This window comes from Eptesicus fuscus, chromosome 17, assembly GCF_027574615.1.
Source record: "Eptesicus fuscus isolate TK198812 chromosome 17, DD_ASM_mEF_20220401, whole genome shotgun sequence".
NCBI lineage: Eukaryota > Metazoa > Chordata > Mammalia > Chiroptera > Vespertilionidae > Eptesicus > Eptesicus fuscus.
The window spans coordinates 27239116-27261577 of NC_072489.1; the positions used below are offsets into that span (position 1 = coordinate 27239116).

At 43.5% G+C, this 22462-nt stretch overlaps 1 protein-coding gene across 1 annotated transcript in view; it reads left to right on the top strand.

Annotated features, from left to right (window-relative positions):
• The first annotated feature begins 14337 nt into the window (after positions 1-14337).
• The window catches only part of SLC16A9 (solute carrier family 16 member 9), a 65688-nt gene continuing 57563 nt past the window's right edge, over positions 14338-22462 (top strand). Inside the window, exon 1 of the mRNA XM_008145478.3 lies at positions 14338-14641. The gene's annotated coding sequence lies outside the window, so the exon portion shown is untranslated. The remainder of the gene's footprint in view (positions 14642-22462) is intronic.

Sequence of the window (22462 nt, forward strand, 5' to 3'; positions counted from 1 at the left end):
CGCAGTCCATCGGTGCCTGGCCTGTTCTCTGGAGATCGTACCTGCAGGACTACTGAGGGAGGGAGTGGCTGTCGCCAGACTGGTGGGCCACCGGGACAGGTTGGTCAGCTTAGTGGTGCTCCCACTGTGGGAGAGCACTGACCACCAGGGGGCAGCTCCTTCATTGAGCGTCTGCCCCTGGTGGTCAGTGTGCATCATAGCAACCAGCCCACCAGTTGTTCGGTCATTAGGTCGCTTAGGTTTTATATAGATGATAAAGTTTAATTTATATATATTATTATATATATAGATGATAAAGTTTAATTTATAAATAAGGCACAGTAAGAGAGTAACACAATACCAAATAATAAAATAGAATGATTATAACAATATACTATAATAAAAGTTATGCAAATGTGGTCCATCTCTCTTTCAAAATAGCTTACTGTACTGTACCAACCCTTTCACTTAAAGCAGGGGTGGGGAACCTTTTTCCTGCCAAGGGCCATTTGGTATTTATGACATCATTCAAGGGCAATACAAAATTATCAACTTAAAAATTAGCCTACATTGATTCATAAACTGTGTCATTATCCTATATAATAAAAATGTAATATGCAAATCAACTGAACAGTGGAACAACTGGTTGGCAGGGGGTGGGGCCGGCAAGCAGGCAGCGCCAGGTCAGTGGGCAGAGGGAGGGGACGGGGCAGCAGCGACCAGGGGCAGGGCAGCAGCAACCAGCAGTGGCAACCAGCAGTGGCAGAGGGGCAATTGGGGGGGCGGGGCCGGCCGCTCATAAGCCGGCGTTGTCCCCTGATCGGCCCGCCCTGTTGCCTCCCGCAGAGGAAGGCCAGACTGCAGCTTAGGCCCGCTCCCTGAGGGGAGCGGGCCTAAGCCATCATTCGGACATCCCCTGAGGGCTCCCAGACTGTGAGAGGGTGCAGGCCGGGCTGAGAGACACCCCCTTCCCCCAGTGCATGCATTTTCGTGCACTGGGCCTCTAGTAGTTTCCTTAAGTTTATGTTGAGGAACCGAGCTGTCTTGAAAAATATTGTTTTGTTAATTAAAAAACCTTGCTAGAAAAAAAAATAAGCCTGCTATATTTGGTCTAAGATTTAATTAACTCACCCCTAATGCCTTGGCAGGGCCAGACCAAATGATTTCTCGGGCCTTATACAGCCAGCAAGCCGGACATTTCCCACCCCTGACTTAAGGAAGCATTTTAAGTAAAAGCTTCTCTTTGGCCTATTCATGTTGCCAGCATCACTACCCTTGCTGTTTGGGGCCATTATTAAGTATAATAAGGGTTATGGTAACACTAGCACTACGATACTCCAACAGTCAGGCTGGTAACTGAGATGCTTACGAGTGACCAATGGGCAGGGAGTGTACACAGCGTGGATATGCTGGACAAAGGATGCTTCACGCCCAGTGTAGGACCACTTGAGAATTCATCACGCTGTCCAGTCAGTGTGCAATTTAAAACCTGTGAATTCTTTACTTCTGCAATTTTCAATTTAATATTTTTGAACCATGGGAGGTAGACCCCTTGTAATTGAAACAGCAGAAAGCGAAACCATGGATAAGGGGGGACTACTGTATTGTTACTATTTATTCCACATTTTAAAATCTATAATAATGAAAGAGTAATGTGCTAATTAGACCAGATGTCCTTCAGGATGAAGCCGGGGCTGCGAGGGAAACCTGGGTCCTAGGCACCAGAGGAAGCTGGTGCCAGCAGCCAGGGGAAGGAAGGTCTACTCTCTCATATATTTATATATATATATATATATATATATATATATATATATATATATATATATATTTTTTTTAATATATATTTTACAGAGAGGATGGGAGAGGGATAGAGAGTTAGAAACATCGATCAGCTGCCTCCTGCACACCCCCTACTGGGGATGTACCCGCAACCAAGGTACGTGCCCTTGACAGGAATCGAACCTGGGACCCTTCAGTCCGCAGGCCGACGCTCTATCCCCTGAGCCAAACAGGTTACGGCGGAAGGTCTACTCTTGCACAAATTTTGTGCATTGGGCTTCTAATATTTTATAATAAGCAATATTCTTTACCCTTTTCTCATACCCAATTGGACAATGCATTCTCTTCCCCTGTTTTCTTGATTCCTCATTTTCTGACAGTGTTAAAATATAACTGTTGAACATCTGCTTTTTAAGCTTCTGAAAAACAGTCACTTTGTCCTTTTGGCTTTTTGACTTTCTACATCGGATGCACATACTCCACACAATTCTGTTTTCTTCCGTGTGATGATGATCTCCTCAGATTTTGCCCAATCATTAATGCAAGGTTTCATAAGAGACCTAATGAAGTGTGAAAGGAATCTGGGACCTTTGAGACTTATTACTTAACAGACTCTTACTGAACCTTTCAGTGGGGTTGGATATTTAACCTTGAGCCAAAAAGAGTCAAACTATTTGAGCATTTGTTGTGACAGAAAGTCCCACTTTTTCTACACTCTATTGTTGGAACTTTCCTTTTGAATAAATAGGTCACCCCCTGTTGACGTGATGGATTTCTCCCCAATTCCCTCCATTTGGGATTTGTTGGAGCCTTTTATCAGGCTACTGACAAGGGAGTAAAGTCACTCCCATCTTCAAGCAATTGTTTCTTTCCCCTGTGTGCTTGCAGGCAGTACACAGAGAAGCATTTGACTCGGAAGCCGTACTGCCTGGGTCCAAATCTTGGCTTCTTCTCTTACAGTTGAATAGCCCTATGTCTCTGCTTCCATAGCTATGAAACAAGTGCCTATGTCACAGGTGTGTAGAGAGGATAAAATGAGATGATCTGCGTAGAGTGCTTAGCACAGCTCTTGGCATTTGGAAAACCTGCAACCCATGGGGAATTGGTGTTGTCAGCGACCTTGGGTGGAAGCAGAGGCGAGGTGGCTCCCTTCATGCTGTGTGCGGAGTGTTATCGAGCCTCAGTCGCCCTGCTTGCTCTACACTTCCCCCTTGCCCTTAGAATGGCCTCACAGCCACCCATCCTACTGGCCCCGGAGTGTGATTCTATTGCACTGGACCCCGGCTTAGTGCTGTGAGGCACCTGTAGGTCTAAACTGGGTGACCCTGCAGAGCTTCTTCTGGTTATGTTATTTTGGGACCTGGCAATGGTGTTATAATATGACTTAAAACAACAAATGGATACTTGGTAAATATTCTTTTTCAACAAGCAACGAGAGTCTTAACATTCAAGTGTTGTGGCTTTGTCGTTGAAAATAAGTTGCTTTTCCTTCATTCCTCAAAAAATATTCATTCAGTTCCTTTTTGCAAGGCATGGTGCTGGACAGTCAGGTCAAAATAGTGAACAAACCACAGTTCCTGCTCTTGTCGAGTTCACAATCTAGTTGGGGGAAATGAATGACTACCCGAACGATGCAACTGCATTTGAGGAAGTATCAGGAGGGACATGCTTGGGGTGTTCTGAGGGTATGGAGAAGGATATTCTACCAGTAACAGCAATTCCTGGGAGCTTGTTAGATATGCAGAATCCTAGTTTCCCCCAGACACACTGAATTCAGAAACGCATTGTAATCAGATCCCCAGTGATTCGTATGCATGCTGCAGTCTGAGGAGCACCGATGTGGAGGGAAGCCCACGGGACTAAGTGTTCCTTCCCACTGGCTACTGAGCAGCTACGTGACCCCTGGGCAAGTTGCTTAACCTCTCTGTGTCTCATACTCCAGCTGCGATAGAACAAAGTAGAACCAAGAAAAAAACACTAAGACAGCATTAATACTACTCGCTTTGCATATCACACTGAAATACTGTGAATATGAAATGGACTGGACTGAAACTTACATGAAAATGTACAACAGAAAGGAGTTAATGTAAATCTAAGCTGTTGTTACAAATATTGAGAAGACAGAAGTAGCTCCGTGAGGTGAGGGACCTGTAACTACCTTTAGTAGAATTGGAAACGGGTTGTTTTCATAAATGGCAACACAATTCATGGCATGTCTGTAGCATATGCAGCCTGGGTTAGATAACACCTTTTTCACTGGGTGGCTTTCTGTGGAGTTGCATAGAACTTAATGTCCACATGCCCTGTTATCACCAATGAGGCAACTGAACTGGATGGTGTTTCTTAACTTCCCATGAATAGCTATGCATTATCTAGCTATGCCTGAGTTCAGGGATCTACATTCTATTAATTTCATAATTAAGGTCCTGGTATCCACTCAAGTAGTCTTGCAACCTTCCCAGCTCTGTGGTCCCTTAAAGAGATTCTGAATTTGAGAGGTCAAAAAGTGCCTTCTAGGATTCTTATTTTTAATGGCAATAGCTCATCGGAGTGCACTGTGCTAAGTGTTTTGCATAGATTATGTAACTTAGTCATGGAGAGAGCAACCCATGTAGAGGTGCAAGCTCTGAGGAATTGAATAAAATGCTCAAGTTCACACAGGACACCCTGACTGTGGTGACACAGTTAGGAAGCGAGAGAACAAAGACCCTCCACTCAAAACCATCTGCCTCTAGAACCCTGTTCTTAACCATTCCGTTACTCTGCCTTTTATCAAGCCACAGAAGTTAATTACCACTGGCTCCTCATTTGGAAGGCAAGGAGTTTGCACTACAGCGAAGCATCTTAATCCTACACTCAAGAATTCGTGAATAAACTGAAACCTAACTCTGGGACATGACGGAGAAGAACTGCTTCCGTAGAACCTGGGGTCACGGGTTGAGAGAGGATCTTAAGTGTGTGATGTTTGTGTGACCTGCAGACCAGGTTGCTGCTCTGGGTTGCTCTCTACATGACTGTTATTTGCTGACCTTACTGGGAGCAGGCCTACTGAGCAAGCTGAGGGCGAGTTGCCATGTAGGCCATTCTGGGATCAGTAATGAGCCCAGACTTATTTATAAACCCACAGGAAAGGGCCCTGAGCTCACTCTGCCATCTGACTTGGGACCTTGGTGAGGGAAGATTAGAGCAAGAGCACAGGAAGTCCTTGGTGGCCAACTGGGTTTCCAGTCTGAGCCATGTGCCCTTTCCACCAGGAGTTGGCTGCAGACTGTTCTTGGGGGGGTCAGTGTCCCTAGACTCCTATACGAGGTGTGATCTCCAGGTACAGAGGCTGACCTTTTGGATGTTGGTTATGAAGTTTATTATGACTTGTACCATGCAGATAATTTGCTCAATAAATATTTATCAAGTGCTCACTGCCTATCTGATAGTGTTGTAGGCCTAGGGAAATACTGTGGTTCCTGTCCACATGGAACTTGCTTTCTGACGGGGAAGACAGACAACAAACTGATAAACACATAAAAATTCCAGATAGTGCTAGGTGCCTTGACAAAAACGAAACAGAGCAACGAGAGAAGGGTTTCTGTCGGGAAGAGTGTTTTAGCTAGGAGGGTCTAAGAAACCTTTCCTGAGAAGATGACATTGGAACGGAGGCTTGATTGATGAGGAGCCAGTGAGGTGGAGACCAGGGAGAAGAATGAGGACTTCAGATGTAGAGAATAGCAGGTGCAAAGGCCCTGCTATTGCAAAACATTGGGAAGTCCAATGTGACTACAGCTTAGTAAACATGGGAGTTAATTTTTTCAGGATTGATACAAGTCAGTTTCTATGCAACTTCTCTGATATTTGTCCCAGTACCTAGGTGGTAGGGAAACTTGGTCATGGCAGAATACGAAAAGAACATGAGGATCTCTGGTGTTCTGTATCCTTTGTGCAGACACACATCACAACTTATGTTGAACAATGAACCCTCTCTCTGGATTGCGATTTTTCTCATGGTTATTCCAGGCTGATCATATCTGGCCCCTTTGTCACAACGTCAGGCAGCTCCATCACTCTACTAGTTCAATTAAAAAGCTGAGTCTTTAGAACAGCTTTTTAAAAACCATAAGCAAAGTAAAGTAATATCTGCTGTAGTTTTTTATAACAGCTTTATTGAGATATAATTCATATACCCTAGAATTCACCTCTTTAAAGTGTACAACTCAATTACTTTTAGAATATTTACAGAGTTATGCAGTCACTACCACAATCAATTGTAGAACATTTCATCAACCCAAAAACAAACCCCATATTCATTAGTGCCCACGAGGAGTTGCTCTCCACTTTCCCCCAACCTACCCTCCTTCAAAGCCCCCACCCCTGCCAGCTCTAGGCAACTCCTAATCTACTTTCTGTCTCTCTAGATTTGCCTATTCTGGGCATTTTATATAAATAGAATCATGCAATATATAGCCTTTTATATGTAGCTTCTTTATGGCCAAATAATATTCCATTGTATGGACATGCCATATTTTATTATCCATTCATCAGTTGACAGACATTTGGATTGTTTCCACTTCTTAGCGATTATGAATAATGCTGCTATGAACACTCATGTACACATTTTTGTGTGATGGCATATATTTTCAGTTATCTTGTGTATATACTACTTTGAACCTTTTGAGGAATTGCAAATTATTTTACAAAGTGTCTGCCCCACATCTATAGTTTTTTTCTTGAACTCCAGGGGAAATATTTTTGTCACTGTGATAATCCTCAGGATTTCAAATGTCAAGTAGATAGATGATGAAATAAAGGCTAAAGAAAGAAAACATTAATTTGATTTGAGTTTTAAAGCCTTCATCTGTTTTCTTTAAATCTCCATGCTAACTAGGAGAAATCTCCTTATTACTCAATTTCATGTCAAAAAGTTAATCACATAAGAAATTCCTCACATTTCCTTCAAGTACCTTAAGGCAGATAATAAACATCCAAGTTAACATGAGATACTTTTTAATTGAAGGTGGTTAAGTTTATTCAATTAGTATTCATTCATTGGATACCTACTCTAACCAGGCACGTTTCAGGTGCTGGATAATTTCCTTATTGTTTTCTACTGTAGGAGGTTCACTTTATTAGTTGTGTGGTTGGAGGAGTACTGTGTAGTACACATGATTCTTATAGTTCCTTTCCCATAAGCAGACCCATTGAAGATGAGTTTTGGCTCGTGTTATTCATTAGCTGCATACTTCTTATAAAATATGCTATTTGGGCCATACAAAATAATCTTGACCAGCCAAAGAAAAGTTGAACCAATCGCCTGTCCAAGAATTACATCTAATTCAGAATCCAACTCTTCAGTTCATTAAGACCATTGTTGACAGAAGGTGAACCCAAGTTGACACCTGAGGAATAAGACTCAAGTCTTCCTGGTTAAAAGGCTAATTTTCAGACTTTGTTGATTTCCCGGACCGGTTATTATACCTGCCTGTCACTATAGAAACTCTTCTTGAATGAATTTCAAGGACTCACATGCAGCTTTTGACAAGACATTCTGAAAGGATGTTGTAAAGGACAACCATTCATAGTCATTGTAAACTTATCAGTGGATAGAATTTTTCTTTTCTAATTATTGGAGAGGGAGGATCAGAATGCTGACTGGAATTCTTTGGTATATTCATGAAAGTAAGCACACATAGAGCACTGTGTGTTAGGCTGTTTTATCCAGTTTAAGTCACTGAATTTTCACAAACATAATAGGAGATAGGTATTATTCTCTCCCATTTTTATAGATGAGCAAATAGGCACAGAGATGATAAGGAACCTCATCAAGGTTACAAGGTAATAGGTAGACTTGCCTTCAGGGCTGTGTGCTTTAATCCTCTATTCCCTTTGCCTCTTATCATTCAACCTTTGAAACTTCTGTTTTTCATCTGAAAAATTAGTAGGTGAAATGCTACATTGAGTGTGAGGTTGCACCTGCTAATCTCCAAGGTTTATTCTGGTTCTAAGACTGATTCAAATTCAGCAGTTTCAAAAGAAGCATTCATGCCCGGCCAGTATATCTCAGTGGTTGAGCATCAACCCAGGAGGATATAAGGAGAGTTTGATTCCAGGTCAGGACACATGCCCGGGTTGTGGACTCGATGCCCAGTGGAGGGCATACTTGAGGCAGCCAATCGATAATTCTCATCATTGATGTTTCTATCTCTCTCTTCCTCTCCCTTCCTCTCTGTGAAATAAAAAAAAAAATACTTTTTTTAAAGAAGCATTATCAAGACACAAAATATTCTGGGAATGTTAAAATGCCCAGAAGCAGCCTTTTTGAGCTATATGTATGTCTGGATGGTCAGGTTCAATGGAAGGAAATGACCATGATTTTCATTGTTCATGATATTGTGAGTTAATTCAGCTTTCATTTGGTGGGTGCCACAATCCAAGTATTTGTACTGTGGGTCATACCACTCTAGATTTAGAATGCAATGATTTTTCTCTGAACACAGAGTGATGGCTTTGGTTGTGGATAACAGAACTGCTGGCATGCCTCTTCTGAGTCAGCTGTGCCTCTGGTGTTTGATTGATATTTGCTTGTTGCTGCCAAAGGACTGGCTACTTCCTTCTAAGGTCTCTTTAACCTAATAATCAACCCGGATTCCTCTTGGTTACAACAGGCCTATTTCCATTGAAATTTCAGCATTTACTTTGCAGGCACCACTACTCACTATACTGGTAGTGAATAGGTTTCCCATTTGTTGTTTCTATTGCATATGTCCACCCACCAATGATTTTATTATCCAAATCACAGGTCAGAAAACTTGAGTCTGACCAAATAATTTTGTATTATTTGCAGCTGCAAAAAAGAAAATATCTTGGAGATATATTTTAGATTTGGGGTGTTTTAAATATTTTTTATGTTTTATTGGAACAATGAGATTTAATATTTTGAAATTTGGGCTATTCTAGAGGATCCTGCAGTATGAGGCATACATCCCTAATTTCCAGCAATTCTTTTTTTTCTTAACATATTTTATTGATTTTTTACAGAGAGGAAGGGAGAGGGATAGAGAGCTAGAAACATCGACATTGACCAGCTGCCTCCTGCACACCCCCCACCGGGGATGTGCCCACAACCAAGGTACATGCCCTTGACCGGAATCGAACCTGGGACCTTTCAGTCCGCAGACCGACGCTCTATCCACTGAGCCAAACCGGTTTCAGCTCCAGCAATTCTTTATAAGCTCTTAAGGGGAACCTGGAAGCCATTCCAAACCTTTCTTTTTACTAGTCCCCAGATCCATCAGATGCATGGTACTTCTTAAGCTCTCAAATTGGTCCCCTTATCTTTTAATAATTAAAAAAATGTTTTTATTGATTTCAGAGAGGAAGGAAGAGGGAGAGAGAGAGAGAGAAACATCAATGATGAGAGAGAACTACTGCTAGGCTGCCTTCTGCACATCCCCCACCAGGGATGGAGCCCTCAATCTGGGCATGTGCCCTGACTGTGAATCGAACCGTGACCTCCTGGTTAGTGCTCAACCACTGAGCCACACCGGCTGGGCTATCTTTTAATAATTTTATAGTTTTTACATTTTATAATTTTTTTTTTTTTGCCTCGGCTAGCAAATCAACCTTCTAATTCATTTCCCTTCCAGTCCTTCCTCCAATGTGGTTTGTAAGAGTGATCATTTTGAAACACAATCCCAACGGTGCCATCCCATTATTAGAATCCTTCAGTGATTCCTCTTTGCTTCCTGGATAAAGCCTTCATATGGAGATGAGAAATCGCATGGCCTATCCCATGGTAGAGGACATTTATTGTGTTTTGTCTAGTCAGCAGCCCAGTTTGCTTTTGGAGAATTACCTCTCCCCCAATGAGTACTCTCAAAGTGTCCTGTCTTCCCCTAACTGAGAGATGGTTATATTGCCCAAGTCAGGCCAGTCACACTCTTTCTTCTGGAACTTTGAATCTTGAATAAAATTCATTTATTCTGTTAGACTGATTCCATCTGCATCAATTTTAGTCTATGTTCAAATTCTTATGGAACATGCTTGACTTTACATTTTTCCCTCAAGAGTATATTTTCCCCTTGGCTGGTTTGGCTCAGTGATTGAGGGTTAACCTATGAACCAGGAGATCATGGTTCAATTCCTAGTCAGGGCACATGCCTGGGTTGCAGGCTTGATCCCCAGTGCAGGAGGCAACTAATCAATGATTCTTTCTCATCATTGATGCTTCCATCTCTCTCTCCCTCTCCCTTCCTCTCTGAAGTCAATAAAAATATATTTTAAATAAGAGTATATTTTTTCTTTGTAACTTTTAGCTTAATGGGTTAGTGACAATTTTCTAAACTATACCCAACAAAATAAAGTTGCTGCAAGTTGGATAGATCTATGGTGATCATATCTAAAAACAAACAAATATTTACTTGCTGAAACCATAGGGCAAAGTGTTTGAACTGTCCACAAATTTTAGACTGTATAGAGCCTGAACATATAGAGTAGAGGTCATGCTTTTTCTCCTTCATCATGTAAGGCAACTGAAGAATTAAATGATCTGTTGCAGCAAAAATAAATTACTGACAGTTTGAGCATGCATTCATTCACTCGCTCATTGGGTCACTCATTGTGTTCTAGGGAACAGTAATGAACAGGACAGACCTGCTACCTATTCTCATGAGTTTATAGTTTCTCTGTGCAAACAGACAATGAACACATTACAGATGCTGTGAGTCCTATACAAGGAAATATACTGGCTGCTTTGGAAACTGGTGCACATGAAGCTGTAGGTTCGTTTTGGTCATGGCCTTGAAACTGTGTAATGCCAAGTCAGAAAGATGAGAACTAGAAAGTGTATATATATGTAACACACACACACACATGAGGACATGCACATTCTATATAATTTTACATTCTGATTTCCACTTTCATGGGAAAATAGAGTGGTGTTTTAGAGCATGGTTCTCTGTAGCTTGAATGCCTGAATTTGAACCCTAGCCTACTCCTCATTAACTGTGTGATGGGGGGTAAATTATTCAACTTCTCCCTTGTTCATTTTCATCATTGGAAAAAATGTCGATGATAGTAACAGCACTTACTTTGTAGGTTTATTGTGAGCCTTAGATGAGTTAATATATGTGAAAGGCCAGTCTTCTCAGTGTGAACTCTTACCAGCCTTGAACCATTTTTTCTAAGGTAGAGTGGGAAGGGCACAGCCAGACCTTCAGAAGGGCCTGAATCCTTCTCCATGACTTGTCGATTGAGTGACTCAGCAAGCAGCTCATTGTCTCTGAACTCTAGTTCCTCATCTGTAAGATGGAGGTGGCAATATTTAACCAGTAAGATCGCTCTGAGGGATAAATGAAATAGCATGGCTCTTAGCAATCACCAGGCACTCAAAGACTAGCCTTTATCCCTCTTACCCGCTTCTTCCCAAATTAAAATCACTTGAGCCAGAGACTATGATGAAAGTCAAGGTAAGAAAAGATGAAACAATATTCTAGAGAATTGCAAGTAAAATATGTATGGCATGTAATAACAACACAGGTCATTTTTAACATCTGAGAATTGGTCCTTTCAACAAAAACTCTACAAACATCAGAGGGAAAGATTTATCCACTTCTATTATTTTCTGATCTTTTATCTGTTCGAGTGTGAATGAACGAAATGGAATTAATACTAGTAGAATGATTTTTAGATCTCTCTCTGAGCTAACTACTATAAAAACTCTAAATTAGATTTTCTTTACTTATTTTTATTTCAAAGTGTAGTGCATATACAGCTATGCTGTTATTTATAAACAGGGGAAGAACAATGGGTACTAAAGGGAAGAAATCTCCCCTGGCATAATAATCCAGGAAGGAAAGTCTGGTCAGACAGGCAGGTGCTGGACCAGCAACTCAGGTGCTGTGCAAATGTCCCACCCTCCTCTGACCAACCCATGCCTGCCCCTGCCTTCGGTTTCTGCTGCCATAAGGACTGCAGAGCCATTTCAGGTTTATTTCTCCATCTTATTCGCTGAGAGATTGGGGCAATAAATGGTCTAAGAAGGGAGACCTTAGACTGTTTCACCCATCGCAAACTTAATACCAGTAAATGCTCCATCATAATAATACAAGGTAAAGAACAAACTCCTTCTTTTTTTTTTTCTTTTTCTTTTTTTTCTTTAAATGCTTTCCCTCTGGTTTCTTTCTTCCCAAGGGAGGTTCATTTACTAGTAAACCCAGGTCATTTAAATGGCCAGCCTTTTTCTCTCACTTCATCCTGTTGAAAGTACATCGCCGTCCGGGCTCAAGAGAGACCCAAAGGGCAGCGGCTGCACAGAGCTATGAAGCCAGCAACATTGAACTTATCTGCCCCTCACCTTGCAAGCAGCTCTTGCATCCTTGTGTCACTGGGGGTAAAAACTCTGAAACGGTTTTAGTCTTGTCTCTGCCAACCTGCTCCCCACCTCCTCTCCACCCTGGGGGTGTGATCAGGAGCACATCCCTAGTTTCTCTGGGTCAAATTCCATTCATAGGTAAAGCACCAGGGTTGGGTTCGGTTGCTGCGTTCTCTTGCATGTCTACATGCTCCACTGAGGTGTGACTGAACAGTGAACCTTCACAAGGGGTAGGGGCAATTTTCACATTCCAGCCTGGCAGCGATTCCCAAAGCCAAGCGGCCAATGGACCCCAGAGCCTGCTTCCATGCCCCCGGAGCTCTCCAGGCTTCCCTCTGCCCACTGCATTCATTATATTGAGGCTGGACCCCCGGGCATTTGAGTTTTTGACCTCTGGGATCTAGTCTTATGCTAACGGCCCTTGCTGTGTGTAAGGGTAAGCTCATTTTCAGTTCTTAGTTGATAGGCGTGGACAGGCCCCAACAGACATGGAGTGCTGGCCATATACTCTCTTTAAAAGAAACCTGTGAAAATTTGGTGGAGATGAGAACAGGTACATAGCAACTTCAGAAACTAATTGGTGAACACACGTATTTTCAAGCAGGGTTTCCTTGTCTCCCAATATAATTCCACATACATTGATTGGTTTGACTAGCTACCAAGAGGACATTTGTTCTGACGATTAGGGGGTATTTGAATCAAAGAAAAAACTTTCTAAAAATATCTTTTATTGACACACATAGAGAAAAGGACACAAGTTAACAATGTATAGATCAATGCATTATTACAAAGTGAACACACTTGTGTAACCACACCACTGAGTAACCATTGTGTTCAAAAAATAGAACATGACGAGAAACCCTATTGCTTCCCTTCGCCTAAGAAATAAATTTTTGATGTTAACAGAATCATCTTTCCATTTTTTTTTCTTTCCAGAGTATTCCTTGGACCACGTCCCTTTTAGCCTTACTGTTACTTAAATTTTCTCCCTCATCTTTCTCCCTCCGACAACAAAAAATAATGTCAGCTAGCACTGGCCATTCTCTTCCCCATAACCTGGTAGGAAGGGATGGTGTGGGACAAAGCGATGACCTGCTGTTTGGATATCTGTAAGAAAACTTGACATGCGTCGTCAGGGTCCACAGAGTTTTTTGTTTGTTTTATTTTTTAATTCTCATCTCACAGGCAAGATGAGAAAACGGAAGCTCAGGAAGGTAGGCAGCTTAACGTGGACTTCAGAAATCGACCCTTTGCTAAGTGTAGGGTCTCTAAGTCAAAACCAGAGCCTTCCGTGTATAAGGGAATTCTCATCCCCGTGCTGGATGGCCCCAGGCCCCTTTGAAAAGCCAGAAGGTATGGTACCCCTTCCCAGAAATATGTATACACACACACAGGAAACCAAGAGGTGCATAGTGTAGGGGTTCCCACACCAGGTGAGCCCCTGGTCCCTGTGGACTACGCCCAGTCCTTTGCAGTGACTCTGTGGGGATACAGCACGCAGCGCCTTGCCCATGACCTTTCAGCCACAGGTGGGAGTGTATGGTCAGCGCAGTCCACCTGCAGGACACCCCTTAGCTGTGTGCACTGCGGGGCGCCCTCCTTTCCGCGGAGCTGTCACAAAGGACAGCACTTGGCATCCTCACTGCTCTCTGCCCAGGAGCACCGACTCCAGAATTCTGGTGCCCGTTTCTCTGGGATCACTGCCAGCGGAGTCTACAGCTCCTGCCCAGAAGGGCGCCCGGCGGCCTCAGGAGCCTGGGAGACCTGGGGCGACTCGCATTCAGCTCTAGACCCCGGGACCCACCCCCCGACCCCCACATGCGCCTGGGTCCTGGGAGGGTCGGCGTGGGCACCAGCGCGGCGGCGGGGGCGCGGCGGCGCCGGGCGCGCTCCTGTGTGCGCGGAGAGGGCGCCCGGCCGGCGGTGCCAAGCTCTACCGCCTTGGTGGCTCCCGGCCCGGCCCGGGGCCCTGGCAGTGCCCTCTCTCCGCCTGGCCGGCTTGGCCCCGCACCGCTCGGGGCCGCGAGAGCTGGAGCAGCGCCCCCACCGCCCGCTTTTCCGCCTCCATCTTCTCCGCCTCCTCCTCCTCCTTCCCCCGGCAAGCCGCGCAGTCCTAACCGGTTTAGACTGGCCAAGGTGCCCCGCAAAGAAGCGAGGGGTGTGTGTGTGCGCGGAGTGGGGTAGAACCCGGGGAAGAACTTCCCGGGGAGGAGGAGAGAAAGAAGGTGGAGCCCGGAGGAGGGGGCCGGCTCCCTTCCTCCATGTGGCCGCCGCCGCCCCGGGGCTCGGCGGGGGCAGAGGGCGGCGGCTCCCGCGGCAGCGCGTAGCGGGACCGATTGCCCAATACTCCGGCAGGGGCCGGGGCCGGCGCTGGGGCCGGGCCCCCGGATAAATACCGCCCGGCAGGCCCGGAGCCACAGGGGACAGCGGCGGCCGAGGTCCCCAGTGCACCACCGCCCGGCCCACCCGGGGCACCGCGCCCCGTGCCGCGCCCCGGAGTCCCCCACCGCGGCGGGCGCGCAGGTAAAGGGCTGGAGCTCGCGGGGAGGGAGGGTCCCACGGGTCGGCGGCCGGCCGAGCTGCCGAGCCTCCCGGAGGCCAGAAGTAACTCCTCCGGCTCCGAGCAGGAGGCGGCGGCGGCGGCGACGCTGTCACCCGCGGCCAAACAGCTTGGAACCGGCTCCTGGGTCGGAGCGTGTCCCGGGGGCTGAGAGGGCGCTCCGTGCGCTCGCGCCCACCCCCTGACAACCCTTTTTGGATAGGGCGCTTCTCCGTGGCGGGCAAGTTTTCCCGGGAATCTGAGGGCGGCGTTTCGAACGGAATTGGGAGCGAGAGCGAGAGAGAAGTGGGTCCTGGAAGGAAGAAAGGTGTTCTTGGGTTGGGTTGGCGGTGGAGAACTGTCCGGGACTCCCGAGGCCGCATCTGGGGCTGCGGGTGGCAGAGCTGGGGTGGGGGTGGGGACGACTCGGGCGGGCCTCTGTGTCCCAGAGCGCATCGAGGCCTCCCGGCGCCTGGGCTGGGACTTGCGCTCACAGGTGCCCCCGGGAGGGTCGGAATGAAAGCCCGAGTTCTCCCGGGCGGTGCCGCGCCAATTCAGCATCTGGGAGCGCAGGAGCCCAGCCTCCCAGACTGCTGGGGAAGACAGCGCCCCCGGGCCTCCCGGACGCCCAGCTGGCACCCGGGAGGACTTGTGCTGACCGCTCCATCCGTGGCTCCCTGGGTCACCTCCTCTGGCTTCAGCCGCGCCCAGCCCTGGGGAAACAACTGATAACCAGTTAAAAGTTGGTCGTCAGCCTGGCCGGTGTTCTCAGTGGTTAGAGCACCGGCCCAAGTACCAAAGGGTCGCAGGTTCCATTCCTGATCAAGGGCGCATACCTGGTTGCAGGTTCGATCCCTGGCCCTTGTCCTACCTGGGTTGCAGGTTCCATCCCCGGCGGTGGTCCGGCTAGTGCGGGAGGCAACCAATCGCCTTGTTTTTCTCTCTCCCCGCTCCCTGCTCCCCTCCACTCTCTCTAAAAATCAATGGGGAAAAAAAAAAATCCTCAGGTGAGGATTGGCAAAAAAATTTGGTTATCCAAAACAAATCAAAGCTTCTTGGGATGCCAGGTCTAATCCAGCACAGGTCAATCCTCTTGGAAGTTTAGGCAAGATTTACACTAAATATATTACTATTACTTACTGTAAGTTATTTAAAATAACATTTTATTTTTACTAGTTTCCCGTGTCACAGTTAGTTTGGGTGTAGTATTTTTTTTTTTTCTAAATCTTGATTTAACCTGGATAGTAGTTCTGATTGTAGGTGGATTTACACCCAGAGTAGTCAGCTGTTCCATCAAATCGTGTTAATTTGGTATGTCCTAACAATTTCGTAGATTTGGGTTGGCTTCAGGTGTGAGAAATTGTTCTGGCTAGTTCAGGCAGAGAACTGAGGACGCTAGACAAGATTCTGCAGTGAAAGCACCAGTTACTCATCGTACAGTTACACCTTTTTTAAAATAACATGTGAATGCAAATAACAGAGTTAGTGCCCAAGTCATTGCCAAAAATGTGTGTTTTTTTAAGGCCCTGAGAAATGGAAATTACAAAACAAAATAGTTTCACCTGCAATTTTGCAACGACTCATACTTTTAGCACCACTGACTGAGGACATCCTTCTCAGTTTCTTACCTTTTGTGTGTAGGTAAGTAGGATAACAAGGACCCTTTCATATCAGTAGGATAAATATAGGGATGGAGAAAAATATGGGAGGTAGATCAGGATATTAGGAAATCTCTTCCAACTTCTGACTTCTGACTGTGACTTTGAAGAGAGAGGGCTGATGGTATGCATTGGTTGGTGTCTGAATCTATGAGGGCAGGCCATGGTGCTTAAGGGGTGGATCTGGTCATGAAACTCAAGCTAGAGGAAGAGAGTTAGACAGACCTGGTCAGATTTATAGGCTTTATTTCCTTATCCCATGCCTCGATCTTTTGAACCTCCAGCTTTTGTAGTCTTTTTCTTTTTAAAAATATGTTTTATTGATTTGAGAGAGAGACAAAAAGAGAGAGAGAGAGACAGAGACAGAGAAACATCAATGATGACAGAGAAGCATCAATTGGTTGCCTCCTGTACACCCCCTACTGGGATAGAGCCCACAACCTGGGCATGTGACCTGACTGGAAATGGAACCGTGACCTCCTGGTTGATGGTTAAAGGCTCAACCACTGAGCCACACTGGCTGGGCTGTAGTCTTTTTCTTAAGTGAGATATTCCTTTAACTTAATTGGGTGTAGAACGACAGTGGGAAAGTACAAAAGAAAGTGTCTTGCTTCTATAACTAAAGCTTTCCAAAAATGACCTAGTGACCGGAAGAATGTATATATTTTGAGCTAGTTGGCCTTTTCTTTGGGATGTTCTTTGTATACATCAAAGTATTTCCCGAGACTGCAAAGATTATGAGACTGAACCATATGCTAAAACTAAGTTCATGGGAAGAACACACGGTCCCTGCCTTCAAGAAGGTTAGCCTCTGGAGTAAGATAGGCATGCTGACCGATATCTTCAACACCAGACAGTGCAATTGGAGTCCTATGGCAGCGCTATCAATAGTGTCATCTTAAATGGCAGAGGAAAGGAGAGGTTCACTTAAGGTTAAGAACTGAGAAAAGTTTTGTGGTGGGTATCGCATTTGAGCTGGGACTTGAGGAAGGAAGAGCATGTCCTCCGTGGAATGGAGGCCCGCTGGAACAAGGGAATAGTATAGAGCAGTGGTCGCCAACCTTTCGGGCCTCACGGACCACCAGTGTTCTGCGGACCACCGGTTGGCGACCACTGGGATAGAGGAATGGAAGTCTGGTGTGTTCACAGGTAGAAGAGCAGGTTGGAATAGCTGGAGCCTGGAATTTAAGGTAGATAGGCTGGGAAGTAGGGTAGGGCTAGGTTATGGAGAACATGACAAGCCATGCTACGAAATTAAAATGTCATTGAATATTATTATTGTTATAGTTACACCAATAATTTTAGCATGATTAACTGTAGTTCATACCTTGACGTTCAATTTTGTGAGCTTCCCCCTAAAATATGTAACTTAATAAAATACTAGTGGTATTTGGTTCCTATAAATGTTACTGTAAAAAAGTAATGTGTTCTGAGTAGGCTTCAGTTTTGGGAGGAGTGCTTAGCTCAAGCCAAATCTGATCCCTAGAAACAATAGTATGGTGACATTAGTTTTCCAGAAGAAATGATCCATTATTCTACCCCCCACACACACACATACACAAATCTGCAATTTTGTGGTATAACAATTCTTAGTTTGATTAGAACTTTGGATAGGAAAATACCTCTACTTCCCCAGGCTAATATGCAGAGTAAAGCCATCTTCCATTTTCTGTTTCTATTATTATTACTAGAGGCCCGATGCACGAAATTCAAGGAAGGGGCTTGGCCCTCGCAGCCCCAGCTTCAAGTGGAAGGTCGTCCGGAAGGATGTCGGAAAGTTGTTCGGCTATCCAGTCTAATTAGCATATTATGCTTTTATTATTATAGAGATTATTAATGTTTATCAAACATAATATGTCAAGTGAGTTAACACACCTTATTTTACCTATGGCGGCAAAACTTATATCTTATACTGAGAATTTCAACAGGTTACTCAGCTAAGGAAATGATGGGACCAGGATTTGAACCCAAGAAGTCAGTTTTGAGAGTCTATCCTTTGAATAATTGTGCTATCGCATAACAAGGGCATAATTAAAGGATAACTATTATTAATAGTAGTCAGGAGGAGTGTTTCTCTGTTTTTCTTTGCATCCTCATTCTCATCATTCTGAGCATTTTATTTTATTTTTTAAATTGAGATATAATTGACATATGACATTGTATTACTTTTAGGCATACAACATAATGATTCTATATATATATGTGTGTGTGTGTGTATATATATATATATATATATATATATATATATATATATGTAAATGCTCATCATAATAAGTTTAATTAATATCCATCACCACACCTAGTTACAAATTTTTTGATGAGAACTTTTAAGATCTATTCTCTTGGCAACTTTCATATATATGTACAGTATTAACTATAGTCATCATGCTATACCTTCCACATCATTCTGATTAATTTTACTTTACATAATCACATAGTTCAATGTTTTAACACATTTTCAAACTATTATATGAACTTGTACAATGTTTTAACACATCTTCAAATTATTATATGGACTTGTACATTTACCCACTCAAAAGAAACTCTTAAACTCTGAGAAAAGATGGGATATGGGGTAAGGAAAACATTAATGAATACAAAGACCAGACCTGCCAGGTTCTCTGGAAGAGTGTCAATTTTAAATATTCTTCTCAATAAACCCCCAAATTGCACTACATCTTTTTTATTTTAAAATATACATTTTTATTGATTTCAGAAAGGAGAGAGAGGGAGATAGAAACATCAAGAATGAGAGAGAATCATTGATTAGCTGCCTCCTGCATGCCCCACACTGGGGATTGAAGCCACAACCCGGGCATATGCCCTGACTAGGAATTAAACTGTGACCTCCTGGTTCATAGGGTGATGCTCAACCACTGAGCCACGCCAGCTGGGTAATTGGTTGCATCTTGTATGTGCCTTGTCCATAGATCGATCCCACAATGCTATAACCAACTGAGCTACCCGGACAGAGCCCAAAAGGTTTTTTTTAAATAGAGAGTTCAGCGATGCCGAGCCAGTTCCAGGAATCGCTTTGGGATGTAGCGGTCTGGTTTAGCCCAGTTCAAAAGTTCAGTTTCACATGGAGGGTGTAGATTAGCTCAGCTTCCTGGAGGTCTCCCAGATCCATTTTATATTACTCTCTTGACAATATCAACTTTATTTTGCAGTTTTTCTTTAACATTTTCACCTTTTGATCTAGATTTTTTTCTTAGAAAGCATTGATAATCAACCATGAGGAAGTATTGGTCCGTCATTGTAAAAGCAGCACTGACCCTCATTTCCAGGAAGGCTCATTCCTGGTATGTCATGTCCCACATTGGAGGGAAAGCAGTTTCCTGAGTTTACCATAGGAGAGCTTATGGTCACACTTGAGAACAGAGGCTTGTTGGAAGCAGAGCTAAGTCACATATTCCTCAAATAGGAAGTTCTTTTGTAGAGGTGGTCTCACTTGGGTTTATTTGTTGTAACATCTCTGGACATTAAGCTACCTTATTCTGGCAGTGGCTGTTAGTTGTTTGATGCACCTGGTAAGACACCTAATTAAGGTAGTGAACAGTACAATCACAAAAATACAATATGATTAAGCCTGTAATATAGAACAAAGCCAGGTCCCTATTCTTGTGGGCAGCCAGCTAAATAAGTCTGTCCCATCCTAATTTATGGAGTAATTTTCTATTCAAGGATCTTAACATTCTTTTCTAGAATCTCGTGTTGTTGTATCACTTTATCTGATTTGTTAACATAGAAATAAGATTCATCTCCCAAAAGGGCACAAGTTGGCTAACAAATTGAGAGCCCCACGGTTTTGGAGTACTACTCCCAGATTGTCAGTTATTCTTTGTTGTTCTTCAAGACCAGTTGCAGTAGTGTTCAATGCTTGTGCTACAAAAATAAAAAGATTTCTGATAGAATTTTTTAAATTCAGCTAAGCCATACCAAGGGAAGAAAGCTCTAACAAAGCTCTGTCCAAAGCCTCTATCTAGTATAAGGTTTTGGGTGGAGAGAGTACCAAAACGACCATACCCCAAATCCCAATTCTGTTTGATTCATGTTGGTTGAAGTTTATGCACCAAAGAGCTTAGATGGGTGATAATGGCGGAGGAAGGGAGAGTCTTTCTGGTGACAGCATCAGGTCCTAGCATAACAATACCACATCTGTCTCAGCATGAGGTTAGTAAGGTGACCTATATTTGGGTCCCACATAAGAGAAAACACCTGGTGCTTTCAAGTGAGAGTATGTAATTAGTCCCTTTAACCCAAACTTGAGGGAAGTATTAAATCCTATTTCTGAGGCAGAGACTTCATCTTAGCCATATGTTGGATGATCATGCAGAAGACATTAAAGTCATCATGTGATTTATCATGAGAGTGATTAAAAGAGCCCTTGAGGTTTCCATATATTTGGATCAGGATTAAAAGGTTAGCATTGATTGTTCCAAGTTTTCAGGTTGGCATTTCCTAAGAGACAGATTTCATTTGTTTTCCACAAAACACCAAACTTTTGATCTAGTCCCCAAGCAGTATTCCAGAGCGGAAGGATATCCTCTTTCCAGGATTGAGAGGCATTATTTCCGGAATTTCCCCACATCAGAGAGACACTGTAAGACGTAACATTGTAGTCACTTAAGGTCCCTTGAGGTATGAACTCCTGGTTGTCTGAATCATACGAAAGAGTATAGTCACATATGCTTAAAGGGACAAAACTCACTATTCTGCCTAAACCATTTATATCTTCAAAGCAGACAGAGAAGTTATTAGTGAGAGTCCATATTGTATTTGGGTAATCCCTTCTGGTTTGGCAGGACCTCATGAATGAAAGATCATGCGTTCCATTAACATTTTTTTGAAGTTTGAGAATAAAAAAGACTTTAAATCCAGTATTATGTCAATTTAGGTTTGTAAACTTTCAAGGCTTATGGGCCAACTCTAGTTGATTAAAAGTATGGTTAGGTCAGATGTGTATATTCAACAGTCAGTTAAGTTGGCACTGTTGGATAATTGTTGGATAGTAGGAGCAAAAGACTGTTGAAGAGCAAATTGGGTAGTCATTGTAATAAGCATACATAAGAATCTGAGTATGTTCATCCTGAAATTAGACTAAAGATCTAGGAAAAAGAAGAATATATAATCAGTAAATGAAACAAAGATAGTCAAATAGAAGACAAAGTATAAGGGTTGCTGGGTGGAATCATGTATGACTGGCCTGGTCCAGAGTCTTGGGAGAACAATCTGCATCAGGTGCCATCTGCTTCAATCCTAGAATGAGAATTCTAGTGGTGGACTTGGGTTGTTTAGAGATTTTCAGTTTAAGACCTCTAGTAGTCTGAGATAACCAGTCAGATTTGGGTTTCCTTTTTAAATGAGAAAAATTAATCAAAGAGTCATACCCTTAAGTTTAGCAGCACAGGGGTAAGTGGTAACACATTATATGGCTCTTTCCTTTGTAGCTGACAAACATCTTTATGGAGATGGTATTTTCAATAGACATAATCTCCAAACTGGAGACATGATGTTGTAGATCTTTGTCTCCCAGGAGCACACTATGGAAAGATTGCTTTATGAGCTGTGAGTTAGTCTTAAGGGCCCTTATCAGTTCTTTAGAGTAAATCAGGAGGTCTCCTTTCAGCAATGTAAATTCATATATTTCTTGATCAAATCTCACGGTTCTGCATGTAATAATTTGAAAAGGAGGCAGTGTGTGTTTGCCAAGGAGACAGTCTATGTTTGCCAAAGGGACTAGATCTCAGGTTGAGCGATACCAAAGGAAGAGCCTTAGGCCAAGGCAGCTTGAAAGGCTACAAGTTTTGCCAATGAATACCAGAGGGCTGGGGATGATAAGCACAATTTGTAAAATCATCCAGATCTTACCGATGGTATCATTTGTCCTGTGAAATTAGTTCCTTAGTCACCGGGGAGTTCTGAGGTGATTTCCCAAGTAGGGAAGTTCTTCTCTAGTATTTTACTCACTGCTGATGCTGTGGCTCTGTGGCATGGGAATGCTTCTACCCATTGAAAAAACATATAAATCATTTCTAATACATATTTGTAACCTTGAGAAGGAGACAAGTAAATGAAGTCCATTTGCAAGACTTCAGAGGGCCCTAAAGGCAGGGAGGAAACCCATCAACGAACTTGTTTTTCCAG